The sequence below is a fragment of the Passer domesticus genome, chromosome 1, assembly GCF_036417665.1.
Source record: "Passer domesticus isolate bPasDom1 chromosome 1, bPasDom1.hap1, whole genome shotgun sequence".
Classification (NCBI taxonomy): Eukaryota; Metazoa; Chordata; class Aves; order Passeriformes; family Passeridae; genus Passer; species Passer domesticus.
The window spans coordinates 31,939,204-31,957,115 of NC_087474.1; the positions used below are offsets into that span (position 1 = coordinate 31,939,204).

Here is a 17,912-nt window from a genome sequence, read left to right on the forward strand (position 1 = left end):
TTTCATTTTCATTTTGTCTTCAAGTAGCTGGTGCAACAAGAACCTGCCTTATGAATTAAAACAAGAATTTGACCTTTTCTCTGAAGCAAATGTGAATATAAGGCATATAAACTAGGAATCAGTGAATAAGCAACAGTGACCAGAGGCCAAAGCCATGCCTCATTCACTGTTACACATGGCAGGGCTGGGGATTCAGTCTCACATCCTCATTACCACACTAGAGGAGCCCACCAACAACTGCAACCTTCTCTCGCACACAAAACATTTGCTGTGGCACAACTGGAGAAGAGGGGCCCTGAAGCTATACAACTATGCAGCTGTTGGTCACAATTAATTTCTAAGGCCACCTTTGAAATATGACAAATCTGCCTTCCGATGTATCTGTGGCTTTATTTCCATTCTTCAGCTGTTGGACAATTAAATTACCAGAGTCTACATGAGCAAAGACAGGAAAAATTTACCCCATATTTTTTCAAAAAGATAAGGCTGGCAGAAACATATGTTCAAGCATACACTAAAAGACGGAGATGGTCTCTTAAAGCTACTCTTAAAAGAAGAGGCAAGTTCTTTTGGCTTTTCCAAGCAAAAAATTATGTACATCAGAGGACTGAGTTCATGAAAAGTGCATGCTTCTGCTCAGGGAGGGTGTGATGAAAACATTTTCACTGGTAGGAATATGGACTATCTGTATCACTTTCAGTAAGCAAAATGCAGAATCTCACTTCATGAAATGCTCACTGTAATGTCAGTAAGAAGGCAACTTGTTCCCATTGCTAAAATGGGAAGGGTGACCCAGCTGATTGTCTCTGGAACAACCAGACACACAGTAGTTGCTACTTTTCTCTGCATTTAAGCTTAAGGAATCTAAAGTTTCCATAACAGGAGACAAGACTCATGATCTCCTAAGTTACTTTTGGCTATGCTAATTAGCTATTTCAAGCACTTAAAGTTCATAGTCTCTGCCAAAGTAGGAAGCAGTAAGTATTAAAAAGACCTGAATTTGCATGTGTGTGGCATACTCTGCCCTTAATCCAGGGAGAATGGTCTGTCACCTTGGCACCACAGGGCTGAGGAGCTCACAACCTTGTCACACCACCTCAAGCCAAACTTCAGCTTGACACATTTGGCACAGGAAACAATTTGCCCTAAAAGAATCATATAAATGATAAATAATATCATGCTGTATTAGTGAAACTGTGCCTGTATATTTCATCCATTTTTTTGTAATTTCACTTATTTTCTACTGAAACAAGCCCTAAAAATGACTTTATTCTGAGATCACATAAAATCAGCAGTCTGCTTGCTTCAAACAGTTCCTCTGTCTAAGCAGGTGTTTTCTGTTTTAGATCAAAATATCTATTGCTGAAACAAAAAGATACAAAGTATGTTTCAATGAGGTTGGTAACCTGCTTATTCACCCCTCCTAGCCACAGATGCCATCCATGATACTCGGATGTAACAGTCTGTTTTGGTGTTAAAAAAATAACAAAACTAATTTGTTTCAGTAGCAACTGGTAAGACAGGAAGTGAACAAACAGCCTTTTTTTTCCCTCCTTCACTTTTTTTTTTTTTGCAGGGGGTTTACCTATGGTACTATTCACTGGACAAGTTACTGCAAATATTCATAGCTAATTCCAAAAGAAACACATCTGAGAGAAGTGGCTTAAATTTGTAGTCCTGAGCTTATACACAAAAGCTAGGGTTGTACATTCATTATTCTTGCATTTACAAGCATATGCATGCTAAGATTCAGCCTCTTTTTCCTTCAGAGGAAGTACTAAATGACATATTTTAATACAGAACTTTGTTCTGAATGAAGAGTTTTTCACATAACACTATTAGTAAAGAGCCAGCAGACAGCATTGAGCTGCCACTATTCACCTTAAAAAGTAAAATTAAATACCTTTCACAAGTGAGATAAAACCAAATATTCAATGTACATAATATTGGTACCAAAGAACTCAGCTTGGAATTTTAGATTGGCAAAACTAACAGAAAATACCAACAAAGACCAGAATACACAAGGTTTTCATGAAGTTTCTTTTAAAAAAAATTATGTGGACTGAGGATCCCTTCTTTCACTGTATTTTCCTACATTCAGGACAGCAGTAAAGAATTCCTCTAAAGGTTCAGTGACATATGGAAGTAGCTTCTGTAACAGCCATAGATTCAATTTTCAAGCTTGTAAAAATGAATTTAAGACAGCCTCTTAAAGGTGAATTCACTTGAGCACCAGCTACTGTTTCTTTCCTGTTTCAAAAGATACAGAGTTATTCACTGAAATTACACCAGGTGTTAATGTGAGATTTATTGTATCTCCAAAACCAGGGTGTTACAAAGTATTAATGCATTCCTAGAACACGCACCAACAGGATTGTACTACATCAGTATGGAAATGGAAGTATTACTGTTAAAGTAAATCCTAATTCTTATTTCAGTCTTCTGGTTAGAGGAGCAATGAAAAATTCCCTCTTTCTGGTAACTGTTCAAATGCTGTCAGTTCTGCATCCCTGGAAATCTACCACCCTTGCTATCAAAGTTGCCTTTCAATGGTGAAAGATTAGGAGCAGCAGATAAGATCTTGGCCAGACTTTTTCACAGGTTTTCCTGCATGACTCCATGTGAAATCTCAAACCTATCTGCTCCACAGGAACCCCTCTGTAAATAAAATCACCACGTGTTGCATACTGGGGTGTGGGGCAGGTCTGTGTTCATTTCTGCCTCGTATAGGAATGTTTTGAAAGTCATTAGGCAATCAAAAAACTTTGGTTTGCTACTTAAACATAAAACTTCCCAACTTTATCAGCGAGCTGTTTTGTAATAGTGTTGATAAGCTCCACTATCTTCATAGGTAAAAGTTGCCCTACAGCAACTGGGCACCTCCCATTGGAGCAGTGTGGCAGTACCTACCAACAGAAATAACCAAGTGAAAGTATCTTCCACTCCTTGCTGTCCTCCACTGACACCTTTACACCTTCTAATTTAGAGAAGCTGCAAACATATGTGGATTTTAACGTGCTTTACAGCAGTCACACCTAGCAAAGACTCAGTCCTTGTGCCTGCTCCGTACTTCAGTTCTCATGACTCATCTGCAGCTTCCCAGAGGAAAGAAACTTCCTGCTGGGCATCACAGAGCTAGTGATACCTTTTACATGCTCACAAGAGAAACAGAGATTCAGCCTAAAAATTCACCAAGTTTAAACAGCGATTAAACCTATACAAACACAGGTGCAAATACAGAAAGAAATTAGTGCAAACAGCAGTGCTCTATTCTGGTTTACAAGTATAAGATCCACATAAGTCTATCAAGACAGACTTTGAAAACATCAATTTATACACAGGAATGTAAGAACTGCAAAGTTCAGAACACCCAGCATTCCAAAACTGCAATCAAATATGTAAATTATATGCACATAAGGCCTACAACACCCTAATCATCCTATGTGCTCTAAAATACTAATATAGTCCCTATAGGTTTAAAAGGACAAGAATAGATATATTTATAAACACTCTCACAAGTACAAACATTAAAAAGTTAAAATGCAGCAAAAGCAGCTAGCCAGAAAGTTCAAATACATTATCAACATTCCTACACTAAAAGAGAAATTGTTAAGTATTCAGAATGCATTGTGACTACATTTACATGCTATTTACATACCATTAGAGAAGATAAAATGCCACAAGTGCCATGAATGGAAATATGACCCAGGACAGAATTTTCTCCTAATGCTAAATCTCACAATTAGTGAACACTCAGGCAAAAAATCCCACCAGCAGGACAAGAAGTTTTTCAATGTCACCGATAACATAATCTCAGCCTTGCCCAAGTCCTGTATTTGGCTGCAGTCCAGAGAGAACATTTCAGAATGAGACACAAACCACACAGTCCAGTGGTGCAATGGGTGAGCGTGCTCCTTCCTGGCTCAGTGGGTGATCAGTGGAAACCCCAAAGCCTTGGAATGAAGGGAGCCCAAACACAGTACAATCCAACAAATGGTATTTTTTCCCCATTTCCCTCAAAAGTAGCACAGCTTTGAGGTATTTTTGAACAATTACCCTTGTCTCAGCAGAAAGAAAGGTTACATTAGCACAACTTCAGGTTTACCTATTCTATTTCTTTGTTACTTTCTTCTGTTCTTCTAGACATCTAATTAAGCACCACTTATCCCAAAACGGGAATGAACTGCTGCCCCTTCTCAGCTATACTGCAGAGCTCTCCCATTCTTCATTGACTGAATGATTCTTCATACCAGGAAGCTTCTTACACAGCTTCTTTGATCATGCTCTCTCTAGGCTAGAGCAGGCTCCACACCAATTTAACCTCTGCTTTTCCAGAAGGAGGGCAACACAGCCGTGAGGGAAGGATGACTGACTTACACTGAGTGGGTAGGATCACTGCCACCAGAAAGAATCCAAATCTCTTCTCTTACAGAAGCGCGAGGATGAGCTATTCCATTAGGCAAGATGTGGCAAGCTCACATGAGTCTTGTGTTGGATCTAAAAAACAAACCAAAAAATCAGATGAAAAATAAAACTTCCTGCTGCATTGTCCTTTCATACCTGAGAAGCACAAGGGAAGTAACAAGTTGGATATATGAATAGCTGAAATTTTTTCTGCCTTGATTTTTGTACATTCTCCCCTCTCAAAACATGTCCTTAAAATACAGCATCTACAGCTGACATTTTTCTGAAAGATTTGCATTAAAAATTCAGGTTGCCCACATTCTCCCACATAATTAAGCAAGCTGAATTTTAGTCTACTAATACAGTGTGAGAACAATGCATTTTGTAACAGAAACCCTTCTTGCTCCAAAGATGCAGAACTCTGCACAAGTGTGTAACTCTGCTGAGGCTGTGGGGAACCCACCTAAACATCTTGTCAGCACAAAAACAAGAAAGAAGAATCCTGAACAGAAATAGATGTCAGGGAAACATTGGTAACTTGTAACATTATTCTGCCATTGTTTTGAGGCAACTAACACAAGGCTTTGATGTTTAGTCAAATGCACTTTTTCTGAAGACCATCAAATTTTACAGTTTTAGCAGCCTGCAAGACTTCTCTGTATAACGTGAACACTACCAAAAAAGAAATTATGATGAAGTTTAATATGCTCCATTTGAGCTAAAAAGGAACAATGGTTTATTCTGCCTTTATATTCATGGACTGCATGGTCCTTCATTCCAATTATTAGATTTGAATTTCTATTGCCCCAAGTCAGTTCCCATATCAGCTTGATCATAAATTTTCCAAAAGTCTGCAATCAATCAGCCCCAGACAAACCAGTGTCTGACTACCACATACTGTTTATAAAAACTAGCACATTGTTAAGCTTTCTCTGAGGCTGAGGCTTTCCTGATCTTTCTTCAAAATCAGAATGAGAATCATAGAATTCTTCAAATTACTTGTGACAACAGTTTTGAATTTATATTACTGTTGCAATTTAACTTTTTCTTAGCTATTACTTCTACATGCTGTCAGACTACAGCTTTAATTCAGTAAATAAATTAATTTATTCTGCATTTCTTGAATTGACATTACTGCCCTTATTTAACATTAATCTTAGTGTTAGCATACTTTCCAAGGAAAAAGGAAATTCTTTTCCCTGTTTTCAACTCAGAGTTTTGAGCTATACTTCTACCTTCTCCTATCAGCTGTCTACATTTGATATCTCCTAATTTCACATTTTACATTCAATTTCTTGTTTCTTCTATATCGATTCCTAAAAATGCCACTGTCCCCATCTGGTTTGTAGTTTAAACATCTGTGATTTAGTTTAGGATAATTCAACACATGAACCTGTGTATTTTTAATAATCTAAGTATTAAGGGCAGAAATTTCTTAAACTAGAGTAAAAAAGAACACTTGAAGTGTCAACTTTTTGATTAATCTAAGGTTCTTTCATTGTACTGCCTTTTAAGATTAGAGTCCTAAAATAGCTATTAATATAAGAGCCTATTGACATTTTTAGCCTGTAGGAACATGCAGTGGGCAGAGGCAGCTGAAATAACAACATATTTGAGCGATGAACCAGCTTTATGATTTTATTACTCAGACTTTCCCAAATCTATGGCTGGCATTTTTCCCAGTAACTCAAAAATTAAGCTGTTCTACATTTGAAACTTCCAACTAATCATATATAAAAAACTTCTAATGGTTAATATAACAGAACAACCTTATAAAAAGCCTTCAAAAAAACCCCAAAACCCAACAAGCTAGATCTGAAAATTTTGTGCCGTTAATTCTCTGTGCTATTTGCATGAACACTGTAAGAAAAACAGGAAAAAATTATCTGATACAGGTTACAAAGAACTATGTTAGCTACTAGGAGTGTATTATGTATCATATTGAAGTAACAGGGTCCCTAAAAGGACCCTAAAGGAAAGTGACAGCTATAAGGAGACACAGCCTTCACTGGGCTCCTTAGGCCATCAGCAGTTCAGGAAGCCAAGGCTTGCATCAACCACTTAGTCACCCCATAAAGCCAAGCAATGCCTTTGCTGGTCCACTATCTTTCCACATTTTTGCATAGACATCAAGTTTCCCTCCTTCCAAAATGAAATTTTCCCTGCACTTTGCTGGTCCAAAAAAGGCTCCATGCTCCCCCTTGGTCCCCAAACCACTGTACCCAAGAGATCTCTTCTGATCAGTGAGCATAGAGAAGCACTCCTATGATTTTGTTTCTGAATATTTTGCAACACGGGTACACAAATTCTAAAACCACGTGGGAAATCCAGATCAGCTTCATGCACTGTTGATTGATTTTTAACTTTTTCTGTGCCTGTGTAATTAAAAAGTAACCCCTAGTTGTACAGACATACTCAAGAACATTAGACCAGAAAAATTCTAGAGCCTGATGCACTGGAATAGAAGGACAAACTGAGCAATAAACATGTCTCACAGTGGGTGGCTATAGATCATGTGAGCATCATAGAGGGATGTTCATTTAATACAAAATGGCAAAAATTAATTATTTGGTACCAAGGGAAACAAAGAATGAACATTGAATAAGTGACCTTTTAACAAATCTACAGCAATTAATTAAGCTGGTTTGTACTGTATTAGTCCTAAGGAAGGACTAATATTTCTAACTGTTTCCAGAAGAGCCTACCAGGAGTGAAACAAAGACTCAGCCTGGCAATAGACTGCAATTTGGTGTAAGACTGCATCAAGCAGAACTGGGCCCTTGGGAGGAACCAGCCAATTCTCTCCCTTCTCAAAGTTAGCCATTAATCCACGTAGCAAGTTCTACTAAAGCTGGTAGCAATATGACTACAGAGAGAAATTAGAGTGGAAAATTAATTCCATTAATAACTGAAGAAGGAAAAAGCCAAATTTCTAGCCACAGTGTTTGCAGAGTCATTTCACTGCACCAACATGCTGCAAGCATAAAGATGATGAAAAGAGCAAACCAGGCATCTGCTGACTGGAGGGTAGAGCAGAACTACCTCTTTCAAAAGCAACATGGGACTACAGGATTTGCACTGAAAATGGAAGTAGAAACAAAGTGGGAACAGTAAGCAAGGAAATAACTTCTCCAGAACAACCTGCACCAGACACACCTTCTAAAATGCATAATTTAATGAATGTAAGCAAAAGTTAACAGTAATGCCAAGTCTGACTGAAACCAAACATTAAAATCTTACTGTTTGCCTGATGGATAAGCTAGTCTCAAGTGTCATTACACAGTGCTAGCTTTAATTGCTCCCAGCTAAATATAGCTTTCAGCATTTAATAGCTCCCCCTCAGCTTTTCTGTCTTTCAAGGAGGGAAAAATCTTCTCGTTAGAAAAAGCACCCAGGCATATGCAGTGGCATGTTACCACAGCAGAGCAGGAAGCAAACCATTAAGATGATTACATTAGTCTCCAACTCATTCAGAACTCCTGTTTTTCAAGAGACCAAATGTTTCCCTGTTCCACCACTCTGCTTCCAGTTACAGCAGGTGATGGAAGCACGCATACCTTTACAAACTAAGCCATTTTGCTGCTTTATTAGCAGACTGTAAATCTTGCTTGCCCTCTGCTTCCAGTCAAAGATGATGTCTTTGCCAGCAAGCTGCCGTGGTGCCAACACACTTCTTCCTGTGCCACCTTGGTGGGCACCACGGGGCAGGAAGAGGAGCAAGGCTACACACCCATACACAGCCTGCCCCCTCCCTGCAGCCACTGCACTGGCACAGCTTACATGAGAGGGTCCAAAATCTGCTGGAACAGCTGAGACTGCAGCACTCTGATAAAGGCATGAAACAAATTCTCTCTTCTGCCTTCTAATACCCAAAAAAGATCTCAAAAAATGTAATGAAAAGTTCCGTATAGCAAGCTTCATTTTCCCCTCTCTGAGCTGATAACGGGTTTCACTCAGAAAATTCGGCTGACAGCTAGGAATGTGTTCTATGAATTCAGCATTTCTGTTCACCTTCATTTTAGAGGTCATTATGTAATTAAAGTGCTCACAGTTTTTCTACAATCCATGGAGTTAAATTAAAAGTAACCACTGCTGCAATGACAAGTCTTCCCACTTTCCCTCAGGCCAGAACTCCAAACTTTGTTCTCTCCACTCCAAACCATCATCTGACCATCTTAGTATTTTCTCTCTGGTTTCATCCATCCCCTTCTTTACTGAGTGGGGGAAAGAAGAATAATGCTATTTATGGAAAATAAAGTATATACCAGACCATATGAATCACCAAATGCCACATTACCTGGCCCTTCACTTGAGCTGTAAAACTCCAGGACTGCCTGTGTTAGAGCTGTGCAAGCACTTTAGAAACACTGCCTGGAGGGCTGCCAACAAGTACCTACTACACTGAACACGACCAAAGGTAGTATGCCACTGATTTTCTGCCCTCTGACCTACCATTTCTGAGGTGCAGAGCAGGCTGAATAGAACAGGTGTAAGAAACTATGTCTGTGTGCTGTTTAGGAGAGGTTTTAAAGCAGGCCTCCTGTCATGTTGCCTCCATGATGCTGTTCTGCACTGGGAAATCTGTGCTCCACTGCTAGCTGAGCTGCCCCAGAACTGAAAGGCTCCCTACTGTCAATGCAGGCACAGACTCCATTTACCAACCTCTTGTAAAGCACAGAATCATGGCACTCATTCCCATTAAAATTCTTCCTCCTGAAGTAACAAATCAAAGTGTGGATAAATAGCATCAAAAATAGGGATGAGTACTGGAGGCACTCTGTATACTTGATCTGGTTACTGTTACAGAACACATTTTTATTTTAAAACTCTGCTGATCACAACAGACTATTTGGAACAAATGAAGGTTAAAAAATCCCAAAGTGTACAAAACATCACGCGTGTACTGTGGATAAATATAGTCCTGCAGCAGCTCTGTGTTAGCTGCCATGAATCAGAGCCCAGTGCCCCAGAACTCCATGGGGCTCGTCCGAGCTGATCCGTTCCGCTCCCAGGCAGCAGCAACCAGACAGGGGCAGGGCAGGCAGCCTGTCAGCCAGGGCTGCACGAGTCCTGAGCACCAAACAGCCTCTCCCCACACCTGGAACCACCATGTGAGGTGCGCTGAGCAGGGACACACCACATGTTGCCTTTGAAGGAAAAAAGCGACAAACCCACGCGAGCGAAAGGAGGGAGGAGCAGTGGAGATCAGCCAAGGCAAGGGCAGCAGCAGACCGGACAGAAAGCGTGCAGCTACGGCGGGCAGACACACAATGCTTCTAAACCTGGATCTGGGATCAGCAGGAGAGAAAAGATACCACAAAAAGGTAATTTGTTTCCTCGTCATCCATAATACTGAAGAGATTTTGTTCTCCTCTCCAAAACTGGAACATGTACAGTGTAATTCCTTCTCCTCTTAAGAGTCACGTGTACACACACACAAAAAAAAAGGTATTATCAGCCTCAGGTCAGGACAAATGTGGCCTAAATATTCACAAAACTGTCATGAAAGCATTAATTTAAAAGCAATTATGTTAAAACAACAAGACCCATCACAGTAAATATATGACATCAGCCAGAATAAATAAATACCATCCTGCAGCAGCTTCAACCTAATCACAGTAAGTTTATTCAGAGACATTTTCTTGAACAAAAAAAAAGAAGAAAAAAATCAAACAGATGTGACCAGTCAAGATGTCAACAAATTCCAGAATCCATTTCTTTACCAGATGTTTTCCTCTACATCTGATGACCTGCAAATTTGCCTTAGCTGTAGCAATAGCTGCTGATAAACCTTGGCAACAGCTACTACTGTATTTATGACTGAAAGAAAATGACATATAATAATTTTCATTTTATTATTTATACTCACTTAAATGCAAAATGAGGCTTTTTTATGCTTATAAAATACAAAAAGTCACATTTAAGTGAACTGTTTCACATATATTGGCTTTCCCCTTCTCCCTTGCTCTTTATGTATTTCCCTGCTGATCCAAAGCTATATTCTATCTGGGTGTACAAGGTTACTTAAGGAGGGGGGACAGACTCTAGAGATTATTTCTATGGCAGGACTTCAAACAATTGATCCAGCTATATCTCAAGTGACTTGATAAAGACGTATTAAAATAAGGAGCAGAGAGAAAGATGGGTGAAACATTTCAGCATTTCAGAGTCACTCAGCAGGACTCTCCTGCTCAAGGACTCCCAATTATGAGACAAGGACACTGACCAAGAAGGACAAGGTGACACACCCAGGGAGGGAGTTACAGATGAAAGTGAGAAGTGAAAGTTGTTGGGCACCACACAACCTCCACATCCAGCCTTGATGCACAAGTAAAGGAAAATGAGAATGTGACCAAGAAGGACTCTTATTTGTGATTGTTTGATAAAGGGCTGAAAGTCCTAGCACAGATTAGAACAGGGTTCAGGCAGACAAGCAGTCTGCCCGGGTAAACAGGCATGACGAGATAAAACATTATAAAGCATTTCTGTACTTACAAAAAAAGCGGGCTCCACTACAAAACTAATACACTGAATTAAATATCATAGGGACAACAGCATCTTAGTGGCTAAAACATAATGAGATGCACATGATATTAAAAAAAAAGCCCATAGAGGTAGAGGGTGTTCAAATAATAATATTAAGTACCACTTAATATTGTGATAGATTTTTAAAAAAAACAAAACACTCCAAACACACCATTGCAAAAGAACTTATAGAATCTGACTGAGTAAAAACAAAAATAAAGCAAAACCCACCAAACCAAAACCAATCACACTTAAAAACAACAGCCTTGCTCAGAGTCTGCAGTAGATTCAAAGAAACCAGCCTTGCTGCAGACTTTATTTTATTAGAATGAAAAATATGCCAGTGAGTTGCGCATTACAAGAGATTAACTTATGACTCACATGAAGTTTAAAGTAGTCATGTAGATTGAGGAGTTCAGACTCTCTAAACTGAAAATGCTGAGTTGCTGCTTCATTAAATGTGCATAAACAAATCTGGAAATGCCTCATGGGATGCAGCATGCAGTACATAACTTGAAAGATGAAATAGCCCCAACTAGATAAGCACTTCACCACAGCTCCCAAAAGGCAGAGAACAAGTTGATTAAAGAAGTTGCACCTCAGATATTAAAATACAGGAATAAAGTTAACTTAATATGGCTTTAAATTTTTTTTTTATTTAAAAGATATTAGAAACTAAATTCTTCAACACCTCATAGAAACTATGTGAAGTAGTAACCTGGAAGTGAAAATTTCTTAGTAAAGAAAAAAATATAGGATGTCGACTATGAAACAGACCTGGAAATTTTGAAAACCAGCATAAAATTAAAAGTAACATCTTCCTGAGCATGTGTGAACAGAAGAAACCACTACAGATTTCTGAAAAAAAAACAAAAAAAAAAAGCAGTAGATTAAATTGTATATAGAGTTGCAAATAAAACTTTGATGTATTCTCAAGCTTTTGTGTCTGCTTCATCTCTTTTGTGTCTACTTCAGCCAATAAAATAATTTAAAACCTAGAATTTGTATTTCTAAAGCCGACAGAAAAACTCAGTTGGAGATGATGGCAGGAGAACAACAGAATACCTGTCTTTAGAGTTGAAACAGAGGGGAAAAAGTAAAAATACATCAGCCCTACTACAATCAGTACCATGCAGTCAATAGTAATAGAGTAACTTTTTACAAAAAATTAAAAACAGACAGGAGAAATCTTAGAGCACATTTGGACTTGACAACAGCTGCAAAAATTGCAACAGCTGACAAAAGCTTTTTAAAAAAGTTGGTAAGGATCTTATTTGGTAGACGAATTGCAAAGTGACTGGGTGGCCACAGACAATAAAAAATTATCCGGCTGGACTTGGATCACCAGAAGAAGTTGCCAAGAATTATCTGGAGCTAGTTTTATTTAATAGTCCTACTACTGTCAAGGGAATTGAGGGGTCTACCAAAAGTTGCTGCTGACAAAAGGTATAGAGGCACATCTGATGCACTGAACAACTAGGACACCAGGTGAGAGGAGCCACGTGAACAGAAGCAGTGACAGGGAATGCAGTTTGTCAGCCCTGGGGGCAAGGTCAGGGTCCAAGGAATAAACCAAGCACAAGTTCTGCTGAGACACTGGGAAGTGATCAAGGAGAGGAAGGCACTCACATGCATGGAATACGATTCTGATCAACTCATTACCAAATTAATGAAGGTATGAAAAGAGAAAAGAGCTACCCATTACATAAATTAAGGCACTTCCTACAGAGCTGTGTAGGGAAGCATCAAAAAAAGGCACTGCCAGTATCTAATCTGGTCAGAAAATTTAAAAATAGCACCTAAGACACAGGTGAGAAATATGCAAGTTTATGCAAGGAAGATTGACAGCATAATATTGTTCTGAAATGAGTACCATAAGCATACCTAATCAGCCATATCACAAGATTCCCTGCATCTCTTCAAGTCTAAATGCAAGTCTCCTAAACTGACTGGGGGAAAGAGTCTCCCCTACACCAACAGAGAGAAAACTGCTTTACAAAGAGTTCAAATGCTCTTATAAATATCAAGAGAAAATACCAATTTTATCCAACTGGACATACAAGCTGTTTGTGGGTACTTTTAGCCAGAATCCTGGAATAAAGCTTTAGTCCAAACACGTAAACTTTGAAATAATTTGTTAATGAGACAAGCTTTGACTACTTCAAGATGCTTGAGAACTTTACAAAAGGCAAAATACAAATCCATTGGCTACAATAAATACTGAACATGAGAATCCAGGAACTCTCTCCCAGTTGTATTATGTGCCAGTACAGCCACCTTCAGCAAGGAAATCTTTATACATCACTCGCCAAAGTTATTATTGCTGATTTAATCTGGGCTGAAAACTGACCTTGCCTTAATACTCTTAGGTTTCCATTAATAAAAATAAATTACTTCATCTTTACTGGCTTACATGTATTTCTTCTGTGCAAGGTTTTTGTGTGTCTTTATGGGGTTTTTTTAAGGAATATAATTTTTAAAGTGGCAGATCAAGGAAATGGTATGTTTTAGAATCTGTGTTTAGGCTCTCAGTCATAGGTGGCTTCAATTACATCAATTCTGACAATGAAAGCTATGCATATTTTCTTCTTGATTTGATGTCAATGCTTTGCATGTCCTTGCCTTTCCAAAGACAACTACACTCCCCAGACACAGAGAAACAAGCACTTCAGAATCTCAATGCAAGGAGGAAGTAGGAGATTACAGAACAATTCCCTTCTTCAAAGTCAATCCGAGCACAAATCCAGCCCATCTATGCCTCACAATTTTTTTTGCACTCCTCCTACATTTCACAAAGCATTTTTGCATGCAAATGTGTCAGTGGCATTCAAAGACTGGGCAAAACAGCTTCATAAGATGACTTGGCTGTATTTACTCTAAACACTCTCATGATTTTCAAGGGCCAAAAAAAACCCACAAGGAAATAAAAAAGCAGCTGGTAAACCGGAATCAAAAGAGAAGAATTTAAGTTTTGTACATTAATATTCAAGAAAAAAAATAGAAAATCCTGTTTCCCTGCCCTTCATCCCCAGTTCCATTACTGAATACCACTGTTCCTCTCAGCTTTAAGTGCATTATGCTGGGCTAATACAAGACACAATCTTATCAATAAATTAATCTACAACAAATGCACAGCCTATACCATCTCTCTTCTTAAGTAAGCCATCAGAAGGTAGATCAAGAAGCAATGCACTTGCAGAGTGTTGAGTAATGATATTAAGAAAGAAATCCCTCAAGAATTTTAGTTCTGCAAGATGTGAGTGCTGGGAGACAGGCCATAATGAGAAAGGCATTGCATCTTTCTAATGGTCAAGAGACAAACCTTTTTTCTTCTTAGCTTAGAACATAAAATTCACTTAACAGCAAGCAAAAATGATCCTTTTGTAGAAGGGCTCTGGAGACTGGACTACCATTTAAATTTGAGCAAACAACTCTCATCCTGCACTGAATAGGAGGGTGTGTTTGTGCTAGCCATGCATTCTAGTCATATTAAAGTAAATAATGCAAACTCACTTGACAAGGAGTGTTTGGTAGTTCGATGTGACCTGTCATGTCTGGAATGGCAGGACTGAAATCCATGCTCAGGAAAACACCAATGTTTTCAAACGCTGAGCTGTGCCCCAGAAACCAAGATTTCCCAAGCCTCTTCAAATAGGAAGCTCTTATCTCCCAAAGTGAGAACAGTCACTTGGTGTCACTGAGATACAGCCACTGTTCTAGCACTGAATTACTATAAGATTAAGAAAACCACTTCTTTAAAAACAGAGGTGGCCGACACTACAGCCAGAAATAAATGGGAAGTTCCATTTTCCCTACTCAGCTTATCAACGTAATCAACTAGGACTAAAAGCAGATTATTAAACTTTTCTGGTGGAAACAATTACTTGCATGCACTAAAAAATACTCAATGGTGTCCCATTACTTGAAACCTGATCTTTTAAAATGTAATATTATCTGCAAGGGATCTTCAGTACACCGGCAATTGCACACACATGGCATGGCAGAAGAAAGTGATGTTGTATACTTAAGTGTTCCGGCAATAAAGGAAAAAAAAAAAGAATTTATAAACCACACTTATCAAATGTGCCATTTTGTCAAAGCCTGACATTACTTCCTTTTTCTTCTTTCAAAATCAACAAACAGCAAGTGTCATCAGCCAAAGTGTTATCCTGGCAATGGCTCTGTTGTTGATTTTCAAGTGCAAGCATTGATCCTGCTGAACTTCAAGTAGTAAAGTGCAATATAGTATTACACACAGGAAAATAAGGTGTAAAATTGTGTCCATGTGTGGAGAGAAGACTATGATTCAGCCATCCTGTGGAAAAGTCTAACCTCTTATCTCTGAATCTGAAGTTCCATATTTATTCAGTGAGTGAAAAAACATTATTTCAGCAAAGCATTTGTATTCTTTTTCTAAGAAATAGGATGTTAGAAAAGCTTGTTTCAACAAACTGGCTATCAGCTAAAAGGCAAGAACTTACTTTATCCACAGTAGCACTTCCCTCCCTCAGCAAGTTCTCCTTCCTCAACAATTTGATACTCTCTAAGCATTGGGAGATATTAAATAAGCGAGCCTTAGTTTTATAATGCTTATAAAGTTATAATTATGAGTGCTTCTGGTTTAATGTCTTACAGTTGAAATTGCTGGAATTGAAAGACAGTAAGAAATCTGCACGTGAACTCACTCATATACCTTTTTTTTTTTCTTTTTGAACAACAGGAAAGAATGAATGTGTTTTATACTTCCTGAATTTCAGCAGCTGTGGCAGTAGTGTAAGAACTATGAATTGTTAACTTCCTACTTAGGTCACTCACTAAAACAATACCAGTACCATTCATTTAAGGAAGACAAGAATCAATCATAATACTTTGACTTGATATTTTTGGCACAGAAATTTTCCTGGAATCTAAACCCAGCTGGCTGCTTTCTCAGCCTAGAAGTGGTACAGATACCACAGTTGTAGGCAAATGAGGGTCCATGATACATCTTTGTTGTCCATCATTCTATTCACTAAATAGTACTTGTTGACACTAGCAAGAGCACACCTACTGAATTCACATATTAAAAACCAGTACCTTTCTTGCCAAGACATGACAAAATCCTGCAGACCAACACCTAAACTCTTTTCCTTCCATTGTTTGACCTTAATCAGAAAGCAAACAAGAAATATTAACTCTCTTTTCCTAGCATGGTTGTTACTAGAGTTCAATAACAGGATGAGATTTAGCCCAGTAGCCCTAGCTCTTTTTAAAACTCAAATTGTCTCAGACAGACATCACCAATCCTCCACAGGAATGCTCCAACAATGTTGTATGAGCGATGACCTGTATCCCAACCACAAGGTCGCTTATTGACTTTAAGGCACAGCCAAGACTAGAAAATCCACCAAGACTCTAGCTGGCTTTTAAAAATTAATTTGTTTGTCCAAGATTTTGAAGAGCAGTATTGCACCATGCTGAGCTTCAAAATACCCTAGTAAAATTATTACAGAATGGTTCAAGTTGGAAGGGACACCCCAGTTGGAGGGCATCTGGTCCAACCTCCCACTCAAGCAGAATCACCTGAAATGGGTTATCCAGGATCACATCCAGAAAGCTTTTGAGCATCTCCAAAGAGGGAACCTCCATCTTCCCTGGGCAACCTGTGCCAGTGCTCAGTCACTCTCCTTTTCAGTGAAGGAAAAACTTCCTGATGTTCAGATGGAACCTCCCCCGTTTCAATGCCCATTGTCTCTGGTCCTCTCACATAGTGACAAAACCGTTATCAGAATGTTATTTTTTAAGGAAACTGAACATGGCTGTTCTGAATGATTCAGCTAACTCTATTTAACAGGAACAGCAAGTAAGATGGAGTTCTGACAAGTTCCCAGGGTAGACCACAGTGTCCTATGAATTATTATTAGCAAAAAAAAAAAAAAGTTAGGGAGAAGCCTGCTCTTCAGACATAGTCTTAACACCTTTTTTTTGTTGTTCCTTTATTTCAATATTGCTTATTTCATAAGCAAATACCTTCAATCTTTCAGCAAAAATGTCAGCTCCAAACAGCCTGATGCACTCTAGGTGGCCTACCTTCTTTGGAGGTGGTGAATCATTGCTAAAAACATGGACCTGCTAGCTAAATGGCTGCACAGCTCCCATGAACTAAGAGCTCACGTGCCTCTGTGCTGCACATACAAATACATACAGTTAAGGGGAAAACCCCACACAGCTACCACATTGTGGAAAGGCATCTCTCAGCAAGTCCCAGCCTGCCTTCCTTTGGCAAGTAGCAAGGTATCAGGGAGTGAACCTGAGAGAGCCACCACAAACTCCTAACCACAGTCATCCTGAACTAGCAGAGACTCAGTAGTGCCCACATCCTTTGGAGCTCGCTCATCTGCTCCCAAACACACAGAACATAATCACTCGCCTGTCTTCAGGATCGCTGTTGCTACTGATGATTTACACATTGTTATTTTAAATCAGTCAAGCACTACTACAGAAGATTAACAGACACTTGCTGTTTCCTTTTTTAAGGTATATGAGACTGTTGGTGACTGAATCATGTTCATAGTGAAACTTCCTCCCTTCCTCCCATCATAAATTGCACCTGAATTCAGATTTTATGCTGTCAAAGCTTTGTAGGGCGTCTCAGCACTCGTATTTGTCACAAGCAAGAGATATTGAAAAACAATAGAATCATTCACCCTCCTTCAGAACACAGTATTTTATCAGACTATTAAACAAACTTCTTTTCTGGCAGCACAGTTACAGCCAACGTAGTCTCAGCTGCCAGTATGAGCAAGATGCATTTCACATCATATTCAGGGCAGATGCCATGGTTATGCCTCACAGCCTGAGGTAGCACCAGAACCTTTGTGACAGAAACACTTAGCAAGACTGGTCTCGAAGTCATGTGTTCTCACTGCAGACAGGACAGAAAAAGTCCTGTAAAAATAAGAATTGTGTATTTCACTTCAGCAACTATGAGCATGAAGTAACTC

At 39.0% G+C, this 17,912-nt stretch overlaps 1 protein-coding gene across 5 annotated transcripts in view; it reads right to left on the bottom strand.

The window, feature by feature from the left end:
• Positions 1-17,912, bottom strand: part of OSBPL3 (oxysterol binding protein like 3) — an 85,119-nt gene that overhangs the window by 61,848 nt on the left and 5,359 nt on the right. For all 5 annotated transcript variants that reach the window (XM_064412529.1, XM_064412565.1, XM_064412538.1 and 2 more), the window contains exon 2: positions 4,378-4,497. The gene's annotated coding sequence lies outside the window, so the exon portion shown is untranslated. The remainder of the gene's footprint in view (positions 1-4,377; positions 4,498-17,912) is intronic.